This window comes from Camelus ferus, chromosome 24 (genome assembly GCF_009834535.1).
Source record: "Camelus ferus isolate YT-003-E chromosome 24, BCGSAC_Cfer_1.0, whole genome shotgun sequence".
NCBI lineage: Eukaryota > Metazoa > Chordata > Mammalia > Artiodactyla > Camelidae > Camelus > Camelus ferus.
This window is the reverse complement of record NC_045719.1, coordinates 19,410,205-19,434,167: the sequence shown is the minus strand read 5'-3', so window position 1 is coordinate 19,434,167 and position 23,963 is coordinate 19,410,205.

Sequence of the window (23,963 nt, the reverse complement as noted above, 5' to 3'; positions counted from 1 at the left end):
AGGAAATGTGTCTATAATTTAACATTACCCACAATTCATTGATTTCTTTCTAGTTTATAAATTGACTTTAGTGGAATGCATAAGTTCTAAAAATGTCTTGAATGATCTAGAATCACTGGAATAAACATTAAATTCTCAGAGAGACTAACTTTCTTATTTGAGTAGAGAGGTTTCTTTGATACATAAAGCTTCCTACATTCATGGGGTGCAAAACAAAATCACTTGAGAAAAGCTTGATTTACTCTTTGGCACCTTACAATTAGTCACAAGTGGCTCTTTTAATTATTAATTTTACTATTTTAAATTATTTTTATTCTTTAGGCCTAAGAAATACTGTTTAAAACAACAGTTACTTGGGTGCCATTCTTTTTTATTTCTGCTAATAATTGAGATAAGCCTGAATTTAATAATTGCATGCTGTCATCAACAATCTCAATTATTCAACTAATACATTGGTGCAAATAAACTACTCCTACCCTAAAAGACACTCAGTATCTGTGTTTTGTCTTCCATCAAAATCAGAAGTTACAGCACTTCATCATATCCTCTCTCTTTGCATGCTATCATCCCAAAGTCTGTGCAAAGTCCAGTCTTGTAACTCATGTCTTTGGGTGTGTTTTGTAGAGGATAATATTCATCTTTGTTGGTCTTTGTTGAAAACCAAGTTTGGCATGCTGAAATAAGAACAAAATGAGTTAATTTTTCCCAAAATATTCTCTTAGCAATGCCAAATTGTTCCAAACCAGCTATAACAAAACTCAAAACAATCAAACACAATTGTACAGAGAATTGTCAAGGGAAAGCCACATAATCCAATTTTCTTTCTCCATCACATAGAAAATTTGATCCTTTGTTTCTATTTCGGAGTATATGAGCTTGGTTTTATTAATAGAGATTAAATATATTTCTATAGGTATAGATGGAAGATAGCATTAAACTAAGTATTTAAAATTACATAATTATGCTCAAAATTCAACCAGGAAAGTTAAAACGCAGTATACAGACATTATCCTGTTGGACATGTCCCTACTCTACTCTTCATTGGATACCTCTCTCAGTCCTGTAAATGTCTTAATAAGTCACCTTTCTTCTTTGAAGTTGCTAGGTTGACTAGTTTCTCTTCTATCAGGGTTTAGAAAATCGGATCCTTTAGGAGCATATTGATGACCCTCTACTAGCAAATCTTTTAATGTTGAATTTTCCAAGATGCAAGTAAATGATGAAAGTTCTTAGTGCCTGTATTTTTTCATCATCACAATATCTCCTTTTTTTGCTTTGACAGATTAACGCATGTAAACAGCTGCAAATGTCACATGTACAAGATGTTGCGTAGACACAACAGCAATCTTGTATATTACACATACTGCAGTTTTTCAGAAACAGTATAGGTTTGGCTTGGAACAATCACCTAATGAAGATGGAGTGATTTGGGCACCTAAATTTTATATAAAAATATGACAAGTAAAGGACAAAGGCAGATAAGTATAATAGCAATCAACTCCCCACTGTCTGAAAGACCGTTCAGGGATCCTAAAAGCACACAGGAGTGAAGGAGCACAAAGAGGCAGGAAGAATGGAGCCCTGAGGACAGAATTAACTTTAAAGTGCCCCCACACTTCACCTATTTTTACCTTCATAACTACAAGTGACGTAGCTGCTACCAGAATTATTCTTGTTTAAAAACTGAGACATGTTAGGCACGGAAATAATGCTATTGGTTATACTTAAGAAACAATTAGATTTTATTTTTTGAGAAAATTTTTACATAAGAAATACATCAATAAATGTTTTATAAAAAATTCGCAGAATGTAGAGGCATGGAATCCCTTGTCATCTTCTACTTTCTCTTCCTGAAATTCTCACTTCCCTTCCTCAGAGATAAAAATTGTTAACCCTTGATAAATTTACATTTATATATAAGTAAATATACACATCTATAAATTAAAAAACTTATATAGGAAAATATTCCAAGTTTTGTCCTATGATTTGTCTTTTTTTTTCTCTCTTAACGGTTAATGTCGATTAGAATTGGGTAGGTTATATTACAGTAACTAATGGAGGCTAAAATTCTAGTAGCTTCACCCAACCTATTTCTCATTCATATTTCAGGGATTGGTGGAGGGGGATATCTTTGCACCAGAGTTACTCCGGGACCTACCCTCTTACTGTAGCATCCTTAGAGTCATAGCAGTGTAACTGGAGAGCCAGACGTGATCTTCATACTATGTCAGCCCAGAATGACACGTGTCACTTTCCCTCTATCAGTTCTGGCCAGAACTGATCATGTGGACTCACCTAACTGCCAGAGGTATCAGAAACAGGAGTAAATGTAATATTTGGGGAGTATTACTCTCTCTGACGACATCCTATGGCTATTTCAGTATCAGTACCTCATATATATGCAACATAACTGCACAGCCATCTATAGTGTGTTTCATAATTCAGTCAACCATTCTCATGCATGGACATTAGAGTCATTCTTACAACGTTTCAATAAACAACTTTACCAGGTTCACTGACCAGCTCTAGTAGTTTTTGGTGGCATCGTTCAGATTTTGTATTTATAGCACCGTGCCATTTGCAAATAGTGATGATTTTACTTTTTCCTTTCCGATGTGGGTTCCTTTCATTTCTTTTTCTTGTCTGATTTCTGTGGCAAGGGCTTTCAATAATATGCTGAGCAGAAGTGATGAGAATGAGAATCTTTATCTTACTCCTTAGAGGAAATGCTTTCAGCTTTTCACCGTTGAGTATGATGTTAGCTGTAGGCTTACTATATATGGCCCTTGTTATTTTGAGGTATGTTCCCATTGTACCCACTTTCTGGAGTGTTTTTATCATAAATCAATGTTGAAAAGATTATTCTGCAGCTACTGAGATGATCATACGGTTTCTAGTCTTCAGTTTGTTAATGTGGTGTATTACATTGATTTTAAGATATTGAAAAAAATCCTTGCATTTCTCAGATAAATTCCAATTTATCATAACGTATGATCCTTTTAATATATTGTTGGAGGTGGTTTCCTAATATTTTTGAAGGATTTTTGCATCTGTGTTCATCAGTGATATTGGCCTGTAACTTTCTTTTTTTGTGAGACTTTTGTCTGGCTTTGGTATCAGGGTGATGCTGACTTCATAATGAGTTAGGAAGTATTCCTTCTGCAGTATTTTTGAAATAGTTTGAGAAGGGTAGGTGTTAACTCTTCTCTAAATGTTTGGTAGAATTCATGTCTGAAGCCATCTGGTCCTGAATGTTCCATGGTGTCAGTTATAACATGTTCACTTCTGATTTTATTGACTTAGGTCCTGTGTTTTTTTTTCCCCCTTGATGATTCTCACTAAAATTGTATCAACTTTATTTACCTTTTCAAAGAGTCAGTGCTTAGTTTCATTGATCTCTTCTTCCATTGTTTTATTAGTCTCTATTTAATTTATTTTTCTTATGATTTATTTTCTTCTACTATGGGTTTTGTTTGTTCTTCTTTTCCTAGTTCTTTTAGCTGTAAGGTTACATTGGTTATTTGAGGTTTTTCTTGTTTCCTGAGGTAAGCTTGTATAGCGATAAACTTCCCTCTTAAAACTGCTTCACTGCAGCCCATAGAATTTGGATTTTGATGTTTTCATTTTCATTTGTCTCCAAGGATTTTTGGATTTCCTCTTTAACTTCTTTAGTGATCCTTTGGTCATTTAGTAGCATATTGTTTGGCTTTCACATGTTCATGTGTTTTTTTTTTTGAAGGTTTTTTTTTTCTTGTAGATTTCTAGTCTCATAGGGTTGTGGCTAGAAAAGATGCTTAATATAATTTCAATTTTCTAAAATTTACTGAGGCTTGTTTTGTGGGCTAGCATGTGATCTATCCTGGTGAATGTTCTGTGTGCAGTTGAAAGTAATGTATATTCTGCTGCTTTGGGATGAGCTGATAGCCTTATGAGAGTTGCCTTGCATGTAACTTGTTGCTTTTTCCTTGCTGCTCTTAATATTCTCTCTTTATCTTTAATTTTTGTCATTTTAATTGTAATATGTCTTTGTATGTTCTCCTTTGGATTAATTCTGTTTGAAACTCTTTATGCCTCCTGGACTTGGATGCCAGTTTCTTTTCCCAGGTTAAGGACATTTTCAGCTATTATATCTTCAAATACATTCTCAGACCCTCTTTGTCTCTTTTATCTTTCTGGGACAACTATAATGCTAATATTAATGTACTCAGTGTTGTCCCAGAGGTCTCTTAAACTGTTTTCATTCATTTTTGTTCTTTTTTCTTTTCGGCATTAGTGACTTCCATTACTCTATCCTCCAGCTCACTATCTGCTCCTCTGTTCATTTATTCTCCTGTTTATTCCTTCTAGTGGATTTTTCATTTCCATTATTGTATTCTTCATCTCTGGTTGTTTTTTTTTTATATTTTCTAACTCTTTGTTAAAAATTTCTTACTTTTCACTCTGTGCATCCATTCTTCTCCTGAGTTCTTTGGTCACCTTTATGATCATTACCCTGAAAGCTTTCTCAGATATATTGCCTAGCTCCACTGCAAGTAGTTCTTCTTCTGCAGTTTTTATCTTATTCCTTCATTTGGAATATGTTACTCTGCCACCTCATTTTACCTAACTGATTGTTTTTATTTCTATGTACCTGGTAGGTTGGTTACATTTCTGGGCTTGGAAAATGTCCTTTTGTAGGAGATGTGCTATGCATCCTAGAAGCACACTCCTCTCTTGTCACCAGAGCTGTATGCTCAAGGGGTGTCCCTATGTAGGCTATGCGTGTCCTACTATTGTGGTGGCTGACTACTGTGGGCATGCTGGTAGGCTTGGTTGGTCCCTGGTCCAGTTGGTTGCCAGTCCCTGCCTTGTGCAGAGACTTCCAGCCTCTGGTTGAAGAGGCCAAGTCATGAGACAGCTGGCTGCAGTACCCTGCAGTCTCTTGGGTTAGTGTTGGCTCATTGCTGGGTGGAGTTGGAGACTAGGAGACCCCTGGCCTGATGTCTACTCATTGGTGGGTGAAGCCAGGTCCTGAGGCTAGTGCCAGACAACTAGTGGGCAGAGATGGGTCTTGGGATCTGGCTGAAGGGCCCAGGGGTCCCAGAGCTGGTGTCAGACCACAGGTGGTTGAGTTCCTGACACAGCTGGCTGCAGTGTCTGGGATGTCCTGAAGCTTTTGCTGGCCGGCTATTGGGCAGGGCCATGTTCAGTCAGTCCCAGCGCAAGTGCTGGCCTACAGTGGGTGGGTTTGGTCCACTGGCTACAGGACTGTGGTTGTCCTGCTGCTGGTGTCCACTGGCTGGTGAGTGGGGCTGGTCCTGAGGCTAGATCAGATTCACTGATGGGCAGGGTCAAGAATACTGGGGCTGGCTCCTGCCCACTGTTGGATGGAGCTGGATCCTGTGGTCTCTGGCTGTAGGGCCCTGGAGTTCTGCGTCTAGTGCCCGTGCGCTGGTTGTGGGACCAGGTTCTGGGCCTCTTGTGGGCAGGGCCATGTCCAGGAGAAGCCGGAGGCTCAAGGAGTTCTTGCAGCAGTCTATCTGCTGGTGAGTGGGTCTGTGTCCCTTCCAAGTTGTTTGGCCTTAGACATCCCAGTACTGGTGCCAACAGGTTACTGGTAGGGGGCAGGGCTGGGTCCTGAGGTTAATAAACTAGAAGGAGCATTCCAAAATAGCTCTTGCCAGCAGCAGTGTCCATGTGGCAGAACACACTTCCAAAAGCGTCTGCTGCCAGTTTCTGTATCCCTTAAGTAAGCTGCAGGTGCCTCCAACCTCTCCAGAAGACTCTCCAGATCAGCAGGTAGGTCCAACTGAGGCTCCTTTCAACCTGCTGCTTTTGCACTGGCTCCCAGAGCATGTGAGATTTTGATTGCACCCTTTAGGAGTGGAGTCTCTATTTCCCCCAGCCCTCTGGAACTGCTGAAAGTAAGTTCCGCTGGCCCTCAAAACCAAACCTTCTGGGGGTTTGTATTCTTGGTGCAGGACTCCCAGGCTGGGGAGCCTGATGTGGGTCTCAGAGCCCTCATTCCTTTGGCAGAACTTCTGCAATTGTAATTATTCTCTTGTTTTTGGGGGTACCTCCACATGAGGGGTATGGGACTTGACTATGTGGGGACTCCTTTCGTGCTACCAATAGTATTTAATATTGAAAAGAAAAAAATCTATGTATCAGTAAAACTAAGTAGTTCAAACTCATGTTGTTCAAGCATCAACTCTATTTCCTTTCTCTTAAGAGAGATACATGGGGAGTAAGTTTTTCTCTCTCTTATAATATGTGCTGTTGGTGGCAACCTTGAAAGCGTGAGAGAAGACTAAATGAATACAAAGAATGAGGCATTGCTGAGACAAATCCACAGAGAAACAGAATTAGAGTCCTGACTGCAGGAGGTCTGAAGATTTTCCACTTCTGGACGTGTTATGTAAGAATACCCATTTCCTCATAACTTAAGCCCATTTTAAATAGGTTTCTACAACTTGTATTTAAAAATCTTTCTGGAGGTTCAGAGAAATGATGCTGGTTGATAAGATGTGTACTAGATCAGAAATTTTTTTCAGTACAAGTTAAAGAAACCTGATATAACAATAGAGTATTTTGTTTCTAAGACTTTATGTCCAATTTTACAAAGCACAGAGGGATGTTTGAGTAAATGCTAACACATTTTATCAACCAACATAATTTCCCTGAACTGTCATTTTTTTACCAGCCTTTTACAACTTACTATTTCCTTCCCACCAAATCATATCCCTGCCCCTTGATACTTAAAAATCTTTATTTATGGGGGAAATTTCCACACCAACCTATTAATCCCACTTGGATATTCTAAAAAGACCAAAATGTACTCATATGCCAAAAGACTGTGCTTTCAGAATTCCATACCCCAGTCACCAGCTCTGTATTTATTTATTAGTGTTTTCAACCTGTGTTGGTGTTTCCTCTTCCACTACCTTGTGAAAAGCTAGGCCTGAGGTTTCCTTTTCATTTCCCATGGTGCCTAACACTTGAGTCTAAGGGAAAAGGGGCTTTTAATCAATTTCTACTGCTGATAGATGATATAAAACACTCCTGACGTTACCTAGGCGAAGCAATTATGAAGTTCTTTGGTTTTCTGCTTCATAGATCCCATTCACTTGTTATCATAAAATCTGAATGGAGTGGAACCAAAAGAAACGTTGGCTCACTATCCCCGAAATATGAATGGAATGGGAAGCGAAGACTAACAGGGTGTAGCTGTTTGTCACAAATTGATGTCTCACTTTAATTTTACATCACGTGTGTTTTTCCTGATACAACTCTCTTTCCTGCTCAGGCTGGTCCAGCTCCAATTCTGTGTCCTTGTCTCTGATGTCCCTCCTGACAGACAGCTCACCTTTGCTATCCAATTTGAGACCATAGCGCTGTCCCATGAAGGCTCACCTTGTTCCCTCTGGGGCCACGTCCTGTTAATCATCACCAGCCTAATAACAGGGATGTTAATGCTGCAGCCATAATACTCCCATCTCCCTCCCCAGGCCTCCTGGGCTGCTCAGACGGCTAATGTCTTGTTAAAACTTTTTTTACTTATTAATTTTATCTGTGACAGAGCCTGATTAGCCTCTGAATTACTCCATGTCTATTTTTAGTCTGCCATGCTTCTATCCTTCACAGACAGTTTAATCCCAATGTATTAATTCGTCTCTATATAATGCTGACTTGTCTTTCTACAGGTATCCTAAATCTTCCTGTTTTCACTCAAGGTCCATCCTCACTGCTTTAACTCGTGTTCCTTGCCCATTGCTTTCAATGATTCACCTCTCTCAGTGGGGAGACAATTCCTTGTTTGGAAGCCATGGGGAAGCTTGAGGCCTCTCATTAAACTATTATCAACACATATGAGAAACGATACAAGATTGTAAATATCTGCAATAAACAAGGTTGTTGTGAGCATCTAGCCTTACTGTTCTGTAAGACATTGTTGAGATGCTTTTTTTCTGTACTTTAGGTTCTAATAAATCCTGCTGCAGAAGAAAACTAATATACCTGAATCCAATTGAAACCAAAGCAAGATGGTTTGAAACAGCCTTTGGAATAAACTGACAATAGCAAAGAGACAAATTATGGAGTCCAGATACTCAGTGCTATGTGTAAGAAGAAAGAAAATAGAGAAAAATGGTGGTTAGACAGCTCGCAGGAGGCAGTGCTGCGATTTATTTCCGTATCTTCACAGCTACAGCTGTCTGTCTTAAAAAAAAAAAATTAAAACTAAAAACTGAGATATGCAAACAAAATGAATTTTAAGTCATAAACCGTGGATTATTTTTCTCAGATAATTAATGATTTTTTTCAAGTCCATGTTTCAGGAAGTTGTTATGTTTGTATCTGGTTTGACATAACTGTAGATTTTTCACCTGCTCTATCCTGAAGTTTGGACCAGAGGAAAAAAAAAAAAAAACACAAACATTTTATCAAAGTGACAAGACAATGATCCACCATGTATCTTGGCTGCAAAAATATGTTATTAGATTCAATTTATCATGAAAAATTGCTAGATTGTGAGAAGGCTGAAATGGCAGCATGGCAAGAGTGCAGCTCTTTGGTACTAATTATCTTAAGCGGTGACCTTCCAGGTCACGCCAAACCCTGTATTAATTCAGGAGGAGAGCTTAGATGGCCAACTCAGACACATCAGAAAATTCCAACAGAAAAGTGTCTGGCTTAACTCTTGCAAGACTGCGTGAACAGACACACATTACCGTGCTATCTAAAGTCCCCACAATCTTATCCCAAGCTATCTTTCCAAACTTGCTTGTCACTCCTCTCTGCATAAATTCCATTTTGTCGAAATAATATTTATTCACTTTCATTGGAAGAAAGCATCCTCTCTCTCAGCCCTTTGCCCTCACTGATGCTATTCCAGACCACGGGATAGCCCTGTCCTCCCTAGCCACTTGTTAATCATCATTCTTCCAAGTCAAACTCACCTTAGGATACCCTAAGATATCCTTAAAGCTGAATCTATCCATCTTATCCATCTAATCAACTACTTAATAACGTGATAAATACCCTCTCTGCCTAGGGTAGCAGTTTTTACATAGAAAGAGGTATAAGTGAAGTAATTGTTGATTCTTTTACTGAATGTGTCCCAGAAGCCTTCTTCCCTTACCTTCTTTGCTACCTACAGACCACATTCCTTCCAGCTGAAGTCACAGGATAAGCCTGTTAACCAGAATAAGTTTTAAGTAGCTAATGAATAGAATTTTCATAATATAAATCTTACTGCACCGTGGACATCTACATAGCACGTAAATATTTAAGCATGTGCTTGTGTGTGTGTGTGTATGTGTGTGTGTGTGTGTGTTTCCAGCTATTGCAAAAATTTCAATTACCAAAAATTTCCAACACTTGATGAAATCACAAGGGACCAAATTGCTGGCATGGGTCATCATTTCTTCCCTCCCTTTCCCCACTCTATGGTTTCTACTGCTCTTTGGAATCACTATTTATCTGGGAAGAATTTTTTTTTCTGGATTTCTAGCTTGAGTTCTTCCCTTAGGAGCATTGCTGACCCTCTCAGTCAGACATAGGGTGGCAGTCACTGTGCTGTGTAACTTCATCAGTGTGATCCTCTCCCTCTCTCTCTCTCTCTTTCTCTCTCTCTCATTAGAATTGAAAGAACCAACAGCAACACATCTAAAATCTGTGCCCTTTGAGACATAAATAGAAGATAATCTCCATTTCATATTATGCTAAAATGAGTCATGTAGATGAAGTGGCCCTGCTCTTCTTTTGCTCAAAAATGAAATACCTTTGAATCCTGCATCATAGCGTTATTTGTGATGACATATTTTGTGTATTACAGGTGTAATATAAAAATATTATTATCCTTAAACTCCACATCCTTGTTGTGGAAGAGTAACTTTCATATATTGATTATCACTGAAACGTCTCGGGGCTAGAAAATATTGCAGTAAGCCCTGTCTCGTTTGTTGTAGCCCATAGGCTTCACACTATGGTTCACCTCTCACTCTTTGTATGTGCTTTTATTTCCCTCCTGGAGGAATATTCATCTCCAACATCTTCATGCGGGCTACTCAGTCATTACCTCCATGGGTTCAAAGTATTTCCTCATCCCCAGTGGTGGGATGCAGTCAATCCATACTGGCTCATTATAGTCAATTGTTACATCTTTAGAAATTGGTGAGTCTATTAAGCCATAGTTAAACACAGTTACTGTTAAAAAAAAAAAAAACTTGAGGTTAAATCAAGTGTATTTGAAACCATGGTAGTAAATATATAAACTCATAATTTTCTAAACATTTCACATTGTACTCTTCAGGTTGGGTGAGGAGGTATGATTAGAGATTGGTTATGGGGGTTCCAAGAAAAAGCACAGTAAACAAGGGTAAGGTTGTTATGCAGATTTAAATCCTTGACTTCTCCATTGATAAGAGAGTCTTTGTTTTAGCACCCTTCTATTCCTTGTACAGAGAGAAAGACACTCTTACAAAGGCAGATTTTCCTTATAAATATAAATGTCCCTTACAAAAGGAAATTTCTTCTTCGTGGTTTTCAGAGCATCTCCCATGTCTCCATTTTCTTTCATTTTTTTAACTTGAAGTATAGATGATTTACAATTTTATTTTCAGAGGTACAGCAGAGTGATTCAGCATTTCTAATAATTTATAATCCATTAAAAGTTCTTACAAGATAAACTTTAATTCCCTGTGTTATACAATATATCCTTGTGGCTTATCTATTTTATACACAGTAGTTTGTATCTCTTAATCCTATACCCTTAACGCGCCCTTTACCTTTTCCCTCTACCCACTGGTAACTACTAGTTTGTTTTCTTTATCTGTGAGTCTGTTTCTGTTTTGCTATACACATTCATTTGTATTATTTTTTTAGATTCCACATATAAATGATATCGTACAGTACTTGTCTTTGATTTATTTCACTAAGCACATATTATTTTTCCTTTACTTCTATCCATGAACATGGGATATGTTTCCATTTTTTAATATTATCTAATTTTTGTATTTATCCCTTTACACAGGGCTCTTTTTTTTCTTTTGTCATAACCTTTGTTTTAAAGCCTGTTTTATATGACCTGAGTATTTCTACCCTCATTTTCTTGTCATTTCTGACATTGAATATCTTTCTCTACCACCTCACTTTCAGTCTGTGTGTGTCTAGCTCTGATGTGATTCTTTTATAGGCACCATTGTTTTTAAACCCAGTCAGCCACACTGTGTCTTTTGATTTGAGTATTTAATCTGTTGGCATTCAAAATAATTATTGATAGGTATACAAGTGTTGCCATTTTATCACTTGTTTTCCAGTTGTTTTTGTAGTTCTCTTTCCGTTTCTTCTTTTTATTTCGTTCCTTGTGGTTTGATACTTTTCTTTAGTAATATTATGTTCCTTTCTTTTCAGTTTTTGTGCATCTATTTTAGGTTTTTAATTCATGGTTACTGTGGAGTCTGTGTGTGTTGACCTATATCCACTTGTTTTATACTGACACTCTTTTTAAGTTCAGATACATTCTGAAATCTATAATTTTTACTCATTTCCCCCATATTTTGTGTCTTTGATGTCCTATTTTACATCTTCATGCTTATCCCTTAACTGTTTACTAAGTTATATTTGATTTTATACATTTTTGTCTTTTAATCTTCATAACATTGTATTTAATTGGCTTATCCTTAGTCCTTACTATATATCTGCCTTTCCTAGTGGAAGTTTCCCTTTCCTATAGATTCTGACTTCTTTTCCACTCAGAAAAGACTCTATAACATTTATTTTAGAGTCAGTTTAGTATTGGTGATCTCTTAGTTTTTGCTTGTCTGAGAAGTTCTTTTTGTCTCCTTCTGTTTTACATGATAATTATTCTAGGTAGAGTATCCTAGATTGCAGGTTTTTTCCTTTCAGGACTCTGCATATATCCTGCCACTCTTTTCTGGCCTGCAACATGATCAGCTGATAGCTTTATGGAGATTCCCTTTTATATAAGTCTTTATTTTTTTCTCTCGTTGCCTTTAGAATTCTCGCTTTATCTTTAACCTTTGTTGTTTTAATTATGACCTGTCTCGGTGTGTGTGTGTTTGGGTTGAACTGGCATCAACTAGAGCAGATGTCTCTCCATCCTCCCTTAAGAAAAAGCCTGTGTGCAAGTCTCTCATGAGTGGAGTTCAGGCTTTCTGCCGCCATTCAAGTAGTCCAAGTGGTCCTTCAACTAGCCAAAGTTGCTCATCTCCCCTCAAAGGACCCCAGGACTTGAACATCTTATCTGTGGTACTGATTACTCCTCAGTACATGTCTGCCCATATAACCTCTCCTTTTCTCTGGATTCCCTCCAACAGGCAAATATCCCTACTCTATTACTTCTCTTCCTTTCCCACCGTAGAATCTTGTTTGTACAGGGTTCCTTATGCCAGTTTTCCATTAGTTTTCTTTGAGAATAGTTCCACATGTAAATACATTTTTTTGATGTCTTCATGGGGGAAGTGAGTTCCACATTCTTTTACTCTGCCATCTTGATCCAAACCTACAATCTCCTTATAGCCATCTCAAGGTAATCTTTATGCCAAAGAGGCATATTTTGGGGTGGCAGATTCTGCTCTCCTTAGAATCAATGGAAGCTATGGAATCTTTTGTTAAACATTATATGTTTTATCACTTTGTTAATGTTTTGCTGTTCATCCTTTATATCAGGAAGATTCATAATAAACGTATGTTTACTTTAAATGTATGCACTGTTTGCCCACATGGCTGGTTATTAAAGATCTATTGGCATAGCATTGTCTCAATTGTTCCTACTTCAGTTCAGAGAACTCTGGGCTTCCTTAGAACCCAGCACCAGTTTACCATGTCATATTTGGATAAGTATTATTTATTTGTGATTTCTACCAAATTGTAAGCTCCTAGAAAGAAGAAATTATGATTCCCATTTTTTGTATTCTCACATCTAATGCAGAGCCTCAAATAAATGTCATGAATAAATAAACCCCTACTTCCAGATGGCAAGTGGAGAAATTAAAGATCAGAAATTCAGGATATTTACCTACTATCATCCTACAGTTAGTAAATTGCAGAGCTAAGATTTGAACTAGAGTGTGAGTGTAAGTTGCTCAGACCTGGACAAAGAGACAAAAGTTCCAGTACCAAAGTCCCATTTTTCTATGACAGTTGTGAAGGCAAAGGCACTGTCTCTGACTACTGAAATTTCTACTAATGACCAGCAAATTGTGGAATAGAGATGAGAATTTTGATTGTGTTTGAGCACTTTTCTGATGCCTATGCAATTGAGCCAAGAAGACAAATGCATAAAACCAGAGTCAAGTGGTTGAAAAGAGAAAAGTAGATACATCTGCTTAATAAATGACAGACATCAGGAGCCTTCTATTTTGTTGTTATGGAGTGTGATGGGAGATTAGTGCAGTTTAGTAATTCTGAAGACACACAAGACCAGCAACTTGACCTTATAGCTAATTTTTGGAGTAATTTGAATCAGAGTGAAGGGAAAATCTTACGAGGCTGAGGCTGATATTTTTTCTTTGTCCTCATCTCCCCCTACACCTTTTCCTAAGAAGAGAGTAATCAACAGCCCTATTCAGACACCAGGACACATTTTGCTGAACAATAAATTCAAGGGGGAAGCTTTAGGTAACACAAAGGCAGACGAGCTATGCATTTTCCTTCTTTGATAATCAAATCACTATTTTTGTCATCTTAAGGACTATCTGCTTACAGTTGAATTCAACATAGAGTTTACTTTTCTTATCTGATCTTTCCTTTCACTCCGCTAGATTCCATTTCCTGTCCTATTTGAAATTCCCTTATAATTCACATGGCAGCAGCCTAGTTTCAAAGGCTGATGATATTGACAACTCAGAAGGAGGAGAGGTTTTGGTTTCCTAAAATGTCCTCTCACTCCTCCCTACTCGCCCCCCCTCCCCCTGCAATTTCAGTCTGGATCTCAAGTAGGCACTTTCATTCTGCATCTTAATTCTGAAGGAGCTGGTTCTCCACATGTGCTTCGCCCGATCAGCGAACTCTCTTTTGCCCTCCTTTAATTAATTACTGTTTGTAATGAGCTCAGAAGATGAATGGTGCTATATAAGTGATAAGTATCATGATTTCATTGTCCTATTCCAGTTCTTCTCAGAGTGAAGTATCATTATAATAATCAGCTTGTTGCATTTATAACGCAGGAGGGGGAGAGCCATAGTAGTAATACCTTTGCTAGCTCCATTTCTGAATTTCTGGAGAAGCTACTGAAACTTGCAGTGTCCCCTGGGGATTATTCTCAGGCTTCATACATTGATTGTCCCTTAGAAAACCAACTCCTTGAGCATAAATCAGGTACGATATAAGGGGTTTCACTGGTAGATTAAAATGTATATGGAATTTTTATTCAAATGGCTTAGGTTTCAGCTTTAATTCAACGATTGCGTGAGTTGGAATAATCATGTAACTTTCTCAAGTCAATGTTTTCATATATAAATGAGAATAAAGATGACATCCAATCCACAGGAACATTATGAAGATCAGGTTAAGTAATGTCCCTAAAAGCATTTTGTAGGCTAAAAAAAAAACCCCTCTTTATTTTATTTCTTCATATCATACTTTTATGTAGATTCAGTTTTTAGAAAAATAATGTGTAGTGAGGAACTTTAAAAAATGTAAAACATGTTACCTGGGATTTATTTTTCTAAAGATAAGATGATAAAAAGGACCTTGGCTTGTAATTGTTGACTTGAAGAGCAGAAGTCACTTCTGATTGCCATTAGGAGAAAGAATTGCTAAGTCATTGAAACAAATAAAAAAGATAGTGGAGAAGAGAAATAAATATATGATTACTCAAAAGCCAAACTAAGGGAAATGGAGAGGAAAATGGCACAGACAAAAATGGCGAAGGTGGGAGAAGTGTTAATTCTGGAGGAAAGAGCACAAGTTCAGTGTTAGAGTCTTACAGTCGTTGACGATGGTGTTCATCCTTCTTTCCTTCATCAGTAAGTTCTGTATGTGGTTGACTTTGGCTGAAATAAAGGCATAATGGCACTGTGGTTGAAAGCACAGCTCAGACTTCCTCTATTCAAATCCTTGCACTTATCAGTTGTGTGAGTTCTGTTCCCCCCAGTACCTCATTCTCCTGTTTTCTTGCTCCTTTGTTAGTGATAAAAAGTCATCTGCCACTCTTGCTTCTTTGAAAGTAATCATATTCTCAGTCTTTCTCAATCTTGCTCTCACTCTCACTCTCTTGTCTTCTTTGAGTTCTGTAGTTTTACCAGGTGGTGTCTGAGAGATTTCTTGTTAGATATGGTGCTTGATCTCTTTTGGTTTCTTGAATTTGTGGATTGTTATCTTTCATCATTCCTAAGAATCCCGTGCCTGTCAACTCATACATGCATTAAGGATATAGATAGGGAGGTCAGTAGATACATGTAAGGATGGATGGATAGACGGATGGATGGATAGATAGACAGACAGACAGACAGATAGTATATAGATAGAGATGTAGATCAATTCCAAAAATTTCAATTGTTTTGTCTAGCTGCCTCATTATTATAAACTTTGAAGCTGTCTTATTCTATGTCCAAGCTGAATATTATCACCACTGCCATTTCGTGTTATAACCAGGATTGTGTAGTAGACGGTTGGCTGTGATGACAGTGATGATCTTTGTGACTCTGTTTATTTTTTCCCCTTTTCCTCATACCTCTCTGACAGGCACCAATTCAGAAGACTTTGGAGAAATCAAAAATAGTTTTTATCCAAAGGAAAAACTGAACTAACCCAACTGCTCAAGAAATTAGGGTAAGTTTTACCACCTGAAGATGGAAAGAGCTCCTTCAGCCCTCTTGGGCAGACTTCCACCAACATTCTATGTGACCTTGAATACATAATTTATCCTCTCTGAATATTTTGCTCCCTATCCATACTAAAGTGGGAAAGGACCAAAGATCATTAAGGCTTCTCCACACTTTTCAATTCTGCAAGTCCTAATTATTAAGATGAAGTCTTTATAGAAATATCACACAATCAACCCCACCTTGGAGATCCTCTTCTGAAAAGGCCGTGCAAGGAAACTTCAGTTTAGAAGAAAGCTTCAGAGCAGTCAATGTGAAAGGCTAATATTGTTGTTCACTCACTCGCCACTAGTCTAAGTTTGGGATCCCCAGCCAAGTGTTCCAGGCTCTGCCTCAGGGTCAGTGTTGCATCCAGGTATTTCTAAATCTAGTAGAAACAAGTTATGGAACAAAAGGCATTTGAAGCATGATGTGCCAAATGCTCAGATGAAAGGACTCACCCCACATATCATCACAGTGGGTGTTTGTTCAGATGGAATTCTACACTCTAAATTTTATTTGGGAGTATATATTCTGCAGCAAGGTTTTTCCTGTCTCAGCCATATACTCTAACAGATGTCAGTAAGCAACAAGTTCAAATGATTTATAATATAGGGTTAAAACCATCTCAGAAATGGTTATGAGGGGCTAATAGAGTGATAGTTGGTATTAAATGGACTCCATATGGATCATAAATAAGTTCACAACCCAGATACTTACCTCTCCTATTAATGAAAATGTAAACCATAAGGAACTTTCATGCCGACATTCAAGCCTACTTTTTCCTTTCTGCATTTTTTTTTTGTTTTTATCAGCATTTTTTTCTGGACTATTTTGACCATTATGTCAAATTTTGTTAGTGTATGATGGCCTCTACAGTGAGTCACCATTTGGAATCTCATTGTTGCATTTTGTGAAGTAGCATCTAAAGCCCATAATGTGCCATGTGACAGACACCATCCTACAGCCCCAGAGCAAGTGAGCGAGAAGCAGGGGAGATACCTTTGGAGTGTCTTCTAAGAAAACAGACACTGTTGTATAATTATGAGGCCACTCGCAACTTGTCAGTTCAGAGTTCGCCTAGGGAGCTGAGTAGAATGTCTTCACATTTTAGAATTCCAGGCACTAGCAAACGACACTTGCATATCTGACTATCAGACTCATAATACAGTGAGGAAGCAAGAGATGGGAGTGGATGCCTGTTTTCTGTAGCCTCAAGTTTTGGTTAGAAACTAAATTTCTTGGACTTCATGTGACCACACGTTTGCATTTGTCCAGGGTTCAATATGCTCTCTACAGATCAACATTCTCTAACTCACCAAATCTCATTTTTTCATTTAAAAAAAAAAGGATAAAATAACACTTATCTCATTGGTCAGTTAAGTGGTACATACATATAAGAATTAAACGTAATGCATATTCTCACATATTCTCACGTATTTATCATCAGATGTGCTCTGGAGCCACTTACTTAAGACCAAAGTCTCAGTTTTATCATTTAAAAAATTATTTTAGCTATTGTGAGTTTTAAAATACACAGAGACACACAAATATGTGTATACAAGCTAAAATTCCTGGCTTATTGTGGGTTTTTAATACATAGTAACATTAATCACCATCATTACGTGGTAAAAATATTGATAATACGGGGAAAATGCAAACAGAGAAAAACCAAATAATTGGAATAGGAGAGAAAAGTGGGGAGGGCTAAATGTATATATATATATATATATATATATATATATATATATATATATTTATATATATATATATGAAAAGATGACAGTGTGGAAAAAGAAAGAAAATAGGCTTTCTATGTGTTCTTTAAAAGAGGAAGAGGAAGGGAAACTCACTGTACATGAACATCTCTGGCAGGGAGAGGCATCAGTCAGTGGGAAGATTTGTGGGACACAGTGACACCAGAGATGAGAGCAGAGGCCTGGCAAGAGAGCACATGGCGGGGGGCATGATTATTAATTCCGTTGGATATACCAAGGGACGTATTTGCTGTAATTCAAAACCCAGGATGCAAGAAATTTGGTATGAGCATTAGATGAGAAGATAAATTGAGTTTATTTTAGAGACGGTGTCAGAAGTAAAAAGGACCAATACTGTTCAGAGAAGTTCGTGATGATTCCACTGAACAGGACGAGGCTAAAGACCTTGTTCACTCACTTGAAGATGAAGCAGTGCCTTTGGGCACTTTTCGTTTAAGAACTGAGATGAATTATAGCCGCACAGAGGACATCTAAAGATCAGCTGCTGATGAAGCTCAGGATATCATTTAAGTAAAAGGTGCAATCAGGTAAAAGGTTTTAGGTCCAGAGAATAAGTGCCATTTGTAAAGGTAACTCTGGATCACTCCTGGGGACAAAAAGGACACATCTATGCAGACTACACAAGAAAATGAAATAATGAAATAGAACCAAGGATGACAGACAGACGTTAAGACTCTTGATGGGAGAGAAAAGAAGCCATGGAGTTGGTAGCCTCTGCTCAAACGAATGCAGGAGAATGTCTTGAAGTCTCATTAACACAGTCACTCTTTTCTTTCTCCCTTTCATGGGCATCATTGAGATCCTAGCAGATGTTGGGTTCTGTGATGGTTTCAAGGGATGCAAACTCTAACCCCTAAATAACAAATACATAAGTAAATAAGATAGTCCATGCGCTAGGAGGGAGAAAAGGCAGAGTACTCAGCGACAAACCAGAGCTGGTAGCGGAGAGAGCGCCCCCTACATCTTTCCTCCCAAAGAGATCGTTGGTCTGAACTTGAAGAATGAAGATGTAAGGGAAATATTCATATAAATTAACATAGATCAGGGACAAAGAAAATAAGAACAGCAGTACAAAAGCAGATGGAATCAGCTACCAGAACGAGGAACAGTAGAAAAATGGGTGAGGAGCAGACAGTACACCTAACAGAAAGATGTAGGAATACAGAATTTAACATGGCTTACTTACACAAGCTACATTAGGGGATATGATTCTCAATAAACAAATTAATCAAGGGGCATGGGATAGGACAATTGATGTGTGCAGTAGACAAGAGCCATTGTGTTAAGGAGTTCCCACTTAGAAGAATGTTGGGTGACAGCCCAGACACAATTATCTCATGCACCACAAAGTCTGGGGCAGACAACCTCTGGGGGATGAGAAAGTGTTACTTAATGGTAAGCATATAAACAACGGAGCCAGCCTGTCGGTTCTCCAACTCTAGCCATGCCACTGACCACCCTCGCTGCTTATCCCCTTTGCTCTTTACTTTTCTCAAAGGTAAATTGTGGAAAATTGTTCTTAAAAACACTTTGGGTTAGGTAGCAAATGAGAAGATACGTGTAAAAGTCTAAAATGCTTGGCGTTCAGTAAACCATCCAAAAAGTGCGAGCCATTGTTACTAACCTCATAAGTACCATCATAATTTATTGGTTTTGAGGTATAACTACATCATTTAGAACCAAGTTTCTTCACACCACTTCATCCTGCTGGTCTGGAGTACAAAATCTCCCTCTGGCCAAAGGAGCATTGGTCTCAAGTATCATTTCTTCACAAGAAAATGCCCAAGATGAGTAGAAGAGTGACCGTGAGAAGGCGTTCCTCAAAATCACTCTCCTGTTGTTGGAAAAGTTGGTCTTTTCCAGAGTCTTCTCAGATGACGCCCTCATGTCCATCTTTGGCTAGAAACATAGATGAGGAAAAAACAAATTAGGGAAATTTATGTTTAATATTTCAAACAGAAAGGAAAGAAAAGAAAAGGAAAATAAAGTGCAAAGCCACTGCCTGTGAAAATCTCAGAGAATGCGATCATCATAGAACAAATGATTGTTGGTTTTGAGATAAGAAATCCCTAGGTTAAAATATTGCAGGAATGATTCATTTATAGGAGAAGAAAAAATCTTTATGGAAAAGGATAAAATTATAGATTCATACTAGAAAACCTATCTGAGAAAATTTAAAAATCACCACTAAAAATCAAAGATTATGTTGTCAATAAAGGGAAAGCATTGCCGATTTGATAGTATTTTTAAATTTTTTGAAAGAACACAGAGAAAAATTTTGAATGCCTTTTTTTTTTTTTTTTGCAGCTACTCATGGGAAAAAATAAAATGACCAGGATATTAAAATAAATAAACAATTGCATTTTACAGTGAAGAAAGTGTTGGAAATTGGAGACAACAAATATTAATAATTCTGGAAATGCTGAGAAGGACCACGGGTAAGTCAAAAAGAGGTGGAAAGTTTCTGTTGGTCCCAAGATATATCATAGAAGACAATAAAAGAGAGAAGTAGTATGGGTACTTATTTGAAAAAAAAAAAAAGACAAGCTTTTATTTGGGTAGATAATTTTCTCATTAAAACCTTGTAAATATACGGTGTGTCAGGTCAGCTGGTGTAATATGTCCCATGCCATGATCAGAGCTGGCTGAGAAAAGAGACTAAGTCACAAAAGGAATGAGTCAGAGATGATCGTGGTGTGTTACTTAAAAACATATTTATTCAGATTTATTATTGTAAAGTCCTACTCAGCTAGAGGATGAAAAGATAAATGGGATTTAGAGCTCAGAGCAGTCTTACAGGCAAGGAGACAGACAGGTTTATCCCCCCAAAATGCCAGCATGTGAGTTCTCATACTCAGGAGCAAGGGGAATGTATGCATCAGAGGCTAAGAATTTATTTTCTAAACTCTTCGTTTTACTTTGGCACATTTATTTTATGGTGTGACAGGCCTCTTTTATACGCCACACCAACAACCAGTGGCCTGTTCACCACTGGAAATCGGTACCTGGATAGGTTCAGGAGAGCAAATATGATATGTAAAAATAAAACCTTTATGCCATCATGAATGTTTTATGGGAATTTTACGTTATGTGTTGTCTGTAGAAACTCTCATCAAATAGATGCTCCATTTGAGAAAATTAAAGGGAAAATGTTTAAAAAGGACCAGTGTGGCATTAGTTAGAACCAGCTGTGGTTTGTGGATAGGGCATTAGAACTGTGATAAGAGTAAAGCTGGATTTCTTAATCTTGGCATCACTGACATTTTCAACTGGCTAATTCTTTGTTGTGGTGGCTCCCTTGTCGCTACACATTAGATTCCAGTACCACCCCTCTTCCCAGTTGTGACAGCGCAAAATATCACTTAACATCACCAAATATCATTTGGGGGCAAAAGTGCTCCCAGTTGAGAATCACTGGAGTAGAGAAAAAGAAAATACTATGAAGCAATGATAAAGTGATGAAGAAAGTAAAGAGGGAGAGGAAGAAAGACAGAACACCATAATAGAAAAAAATAACAAAAAAGAAAAGAAGAAAGAGGAATATAAAGAAAAAAGAGAAGGAAAGAGAGGAGACAATAGAATATATAGGTAGGACTTCAGGCAAAATATACTATGTATGGTAAATGAGAACTTCTGGGATATATTTTCGAATAAAAATTTGTAAAGAAAAATTGAGAAATAAAGGTTAAAGAATAAAGCATAAAAATAAAAGCATATAGGGATATTATATACTATGATTATGTGTGGTAAGAATGGAATTTGGCTTTTATTTTTAGAATGCATATTATGACTCCAGTTTTAGTGCAGGTCATCAAGGGGACATTGAATATGTATGGCTTTATGGAACCCTGGGATACATTTAGAAATATCATATGATCACCTATAAGAGAAAAAGGACAAAGCATAAGATTCAGAGCCCTTTAATATTTAATATTGTGTGTTTTAAATGAAGATGGGACAGAATAATACCCAGAATCCCCTCTTTCCCTGATAGAAGGGTCACGGTCTCCCCAGGAGAAAAGCTATTGAAAAACATAAAGTCCTTTAAGACTGAAGGGAACAGAAGAAATTAAACACAGCAGAGAGGCCATATCTAGCCAAATGAAGTTCCTTGTCAGGAAAGAGTGTGCCTGTTCATTAGAAAATATATCCATACTTAGTCTCCACATAGTACCTTCTTTAAGCTTAAAATCAACTAACAAAAATTATTTTAAAAAAAAATTAGGAAGCAGTCAAGTTACTAGTAGGAAGGAAAGTTTCATAGTTCCCACTAAAAGAGAAAAGGGGACAAAAACACCATCTTGGTGACAGATCATCTGAGAATCGCTGATGCACATACACGAGTAAGAGGCAGAGGAAGGATCTGGAATGGTGAACTATTCTTGCAAAATTGTAGGTGAGATAGGTGAGAGGGAGCAACGATTCTGACAGTACTAGGTTATGAGAAATTGATATGCAATGCCTGTGGAAGTTTTGTTGGTTTCGTTTGATGAGAGAAGAACTGTAAATATGAATAATATGTAAATATACTTTATGACAAAAATAAACTTATGAGGATCAAATGGGAGAAAGGATGTGGAAGGATGCTGAATAAGTCAAATGCACGATTTAAAAAGGGGATGTACTGTGATCTGAAACCTTAAAATGTCTCTTGTAAACTACTGAAAAACTCTTCCACACCTGTGAGACATAAGGATACCGACGTGTGTTCCAAGATGCAAGTAGGGACAAGGAAAAACGAGGCCTAGAGGTGTCTGTTGATCTTCTCTACACAAGGCCACCCAAGGAGGCATAAAAGAAGTGAAATATGTGAAAATGTCTCCTTATTCTTAAATCCTTGCCCACATATAAAGGAGCACTGTGATTATTAATGATGGAATTAACAAGTAGTATTGATTTCATGATCCTTCACAAAACAGGTGGAACGCTTTCTGGAGATCACAGGTTACTGACTCTGCTTTCCTGACCTGGGTGTCTAAGGGCAGCTTTCTCAGCAAACACTAATAGAAAAAGATTCTTTAAAGGCACCTTAATTGTAACCACTCAGTGAATAGAAATCATACTTCAGCATCCCTGTTGCAGCTCACCACAACACTAAGCGTCCAGTGGTGCTGAATAAAAAGATTGAACTGAAATCAATGGAGTTAAACAGATGAGAAACAAATAATGAAAGTAGAAACTGCATGTTGAGCCACAAGAATTATAAGTTTGCACTGGCCACATGTTAAAATAATTAAACATAAACTCTCAATATTCTCAGCAACGCAGAGGGAAGTAAACAGAAAGGACAGTAAAATGGCACTCCTAGAGAGGTGTGGCCAAGGCAGCCGGACAGGAAAACGCTGACTCACCTCCTCCCACTGGCACAGCAAAATTACAACTATTTACAAAACATCCGTCTATGAGGTTGACCTGAAAACCGGCAGAAAAGATTATCCAAAATGAAAGAAAGAAAGAAGGAACCACAAGGAGACAGGTTGGAGGCAGAGATACACTATAGACAAGATCTATATTCCCAGGTAGGTGACTTAAAAATGGGAGAATAATCATAATAGTAGAGGTTCTCCCCTAGGAGTAAAGTGTCTGAGCACCACACTGGGGTCCTGCAGTGGGAAGACAAGCCACAAGAACTCCAGGCTTTGAAGGCCAGTGAGGCTTGCATATGGGAGAGGCAGAGGGCTGCAGGAAAGAGAGATTCCACTTTTAAAGGGTATGCACAAAATCTCACACACTTCAAGTCCCAACACAAAGCAGCAATTTGAAAGGAGCCTGGGTCAGACTCCCACTGCTGATCTTGGAGAGCCTCCTGAAGAAGCAAAAAGTCACTAGGACTCCCCTGGGGACATAAACACTGATGGAAGCCATTTTTAGAAGCTCATTCTGTCAGGAGGACACTGGAGTACTCCTGACAAGAACCATCCTGGAATGCTCCTTCTAGCCAATAAGCGTTGGGGGCTTACGCACCCATCAGTGGGCCAGCATCAGCCCGAGGGTCTCCGAGCCTTGCAGCCCACAGCCACCTTATGAGGCATGACTCAGAGTCCAAGAGGTCAGGGGACAGATCCACCTGTTGCCCACCCAAAGTAGTCAGCCCACCACAGCATAAGGTCCCATGCAGACAGCATAGGAAGCACTTCTAGAGCATCCAGCCTTGAAGACCAGAGGGGAGTGAGCTTCTGGGCACCACAACACATTTCCTATATAATGCTACTTCTGCAAGATTGGGAAATGGAACGAACCCCACCCAATACATAAGAAATACATGGAGAATCAGGCAAAATGAGGAGACAGAGGAATATATTCCTGTTGAAAGAACAACATAAAACCACACCAAAAGAACTAAACAAGGCAGACACTAGCAATCTATCCAAAAAAGATT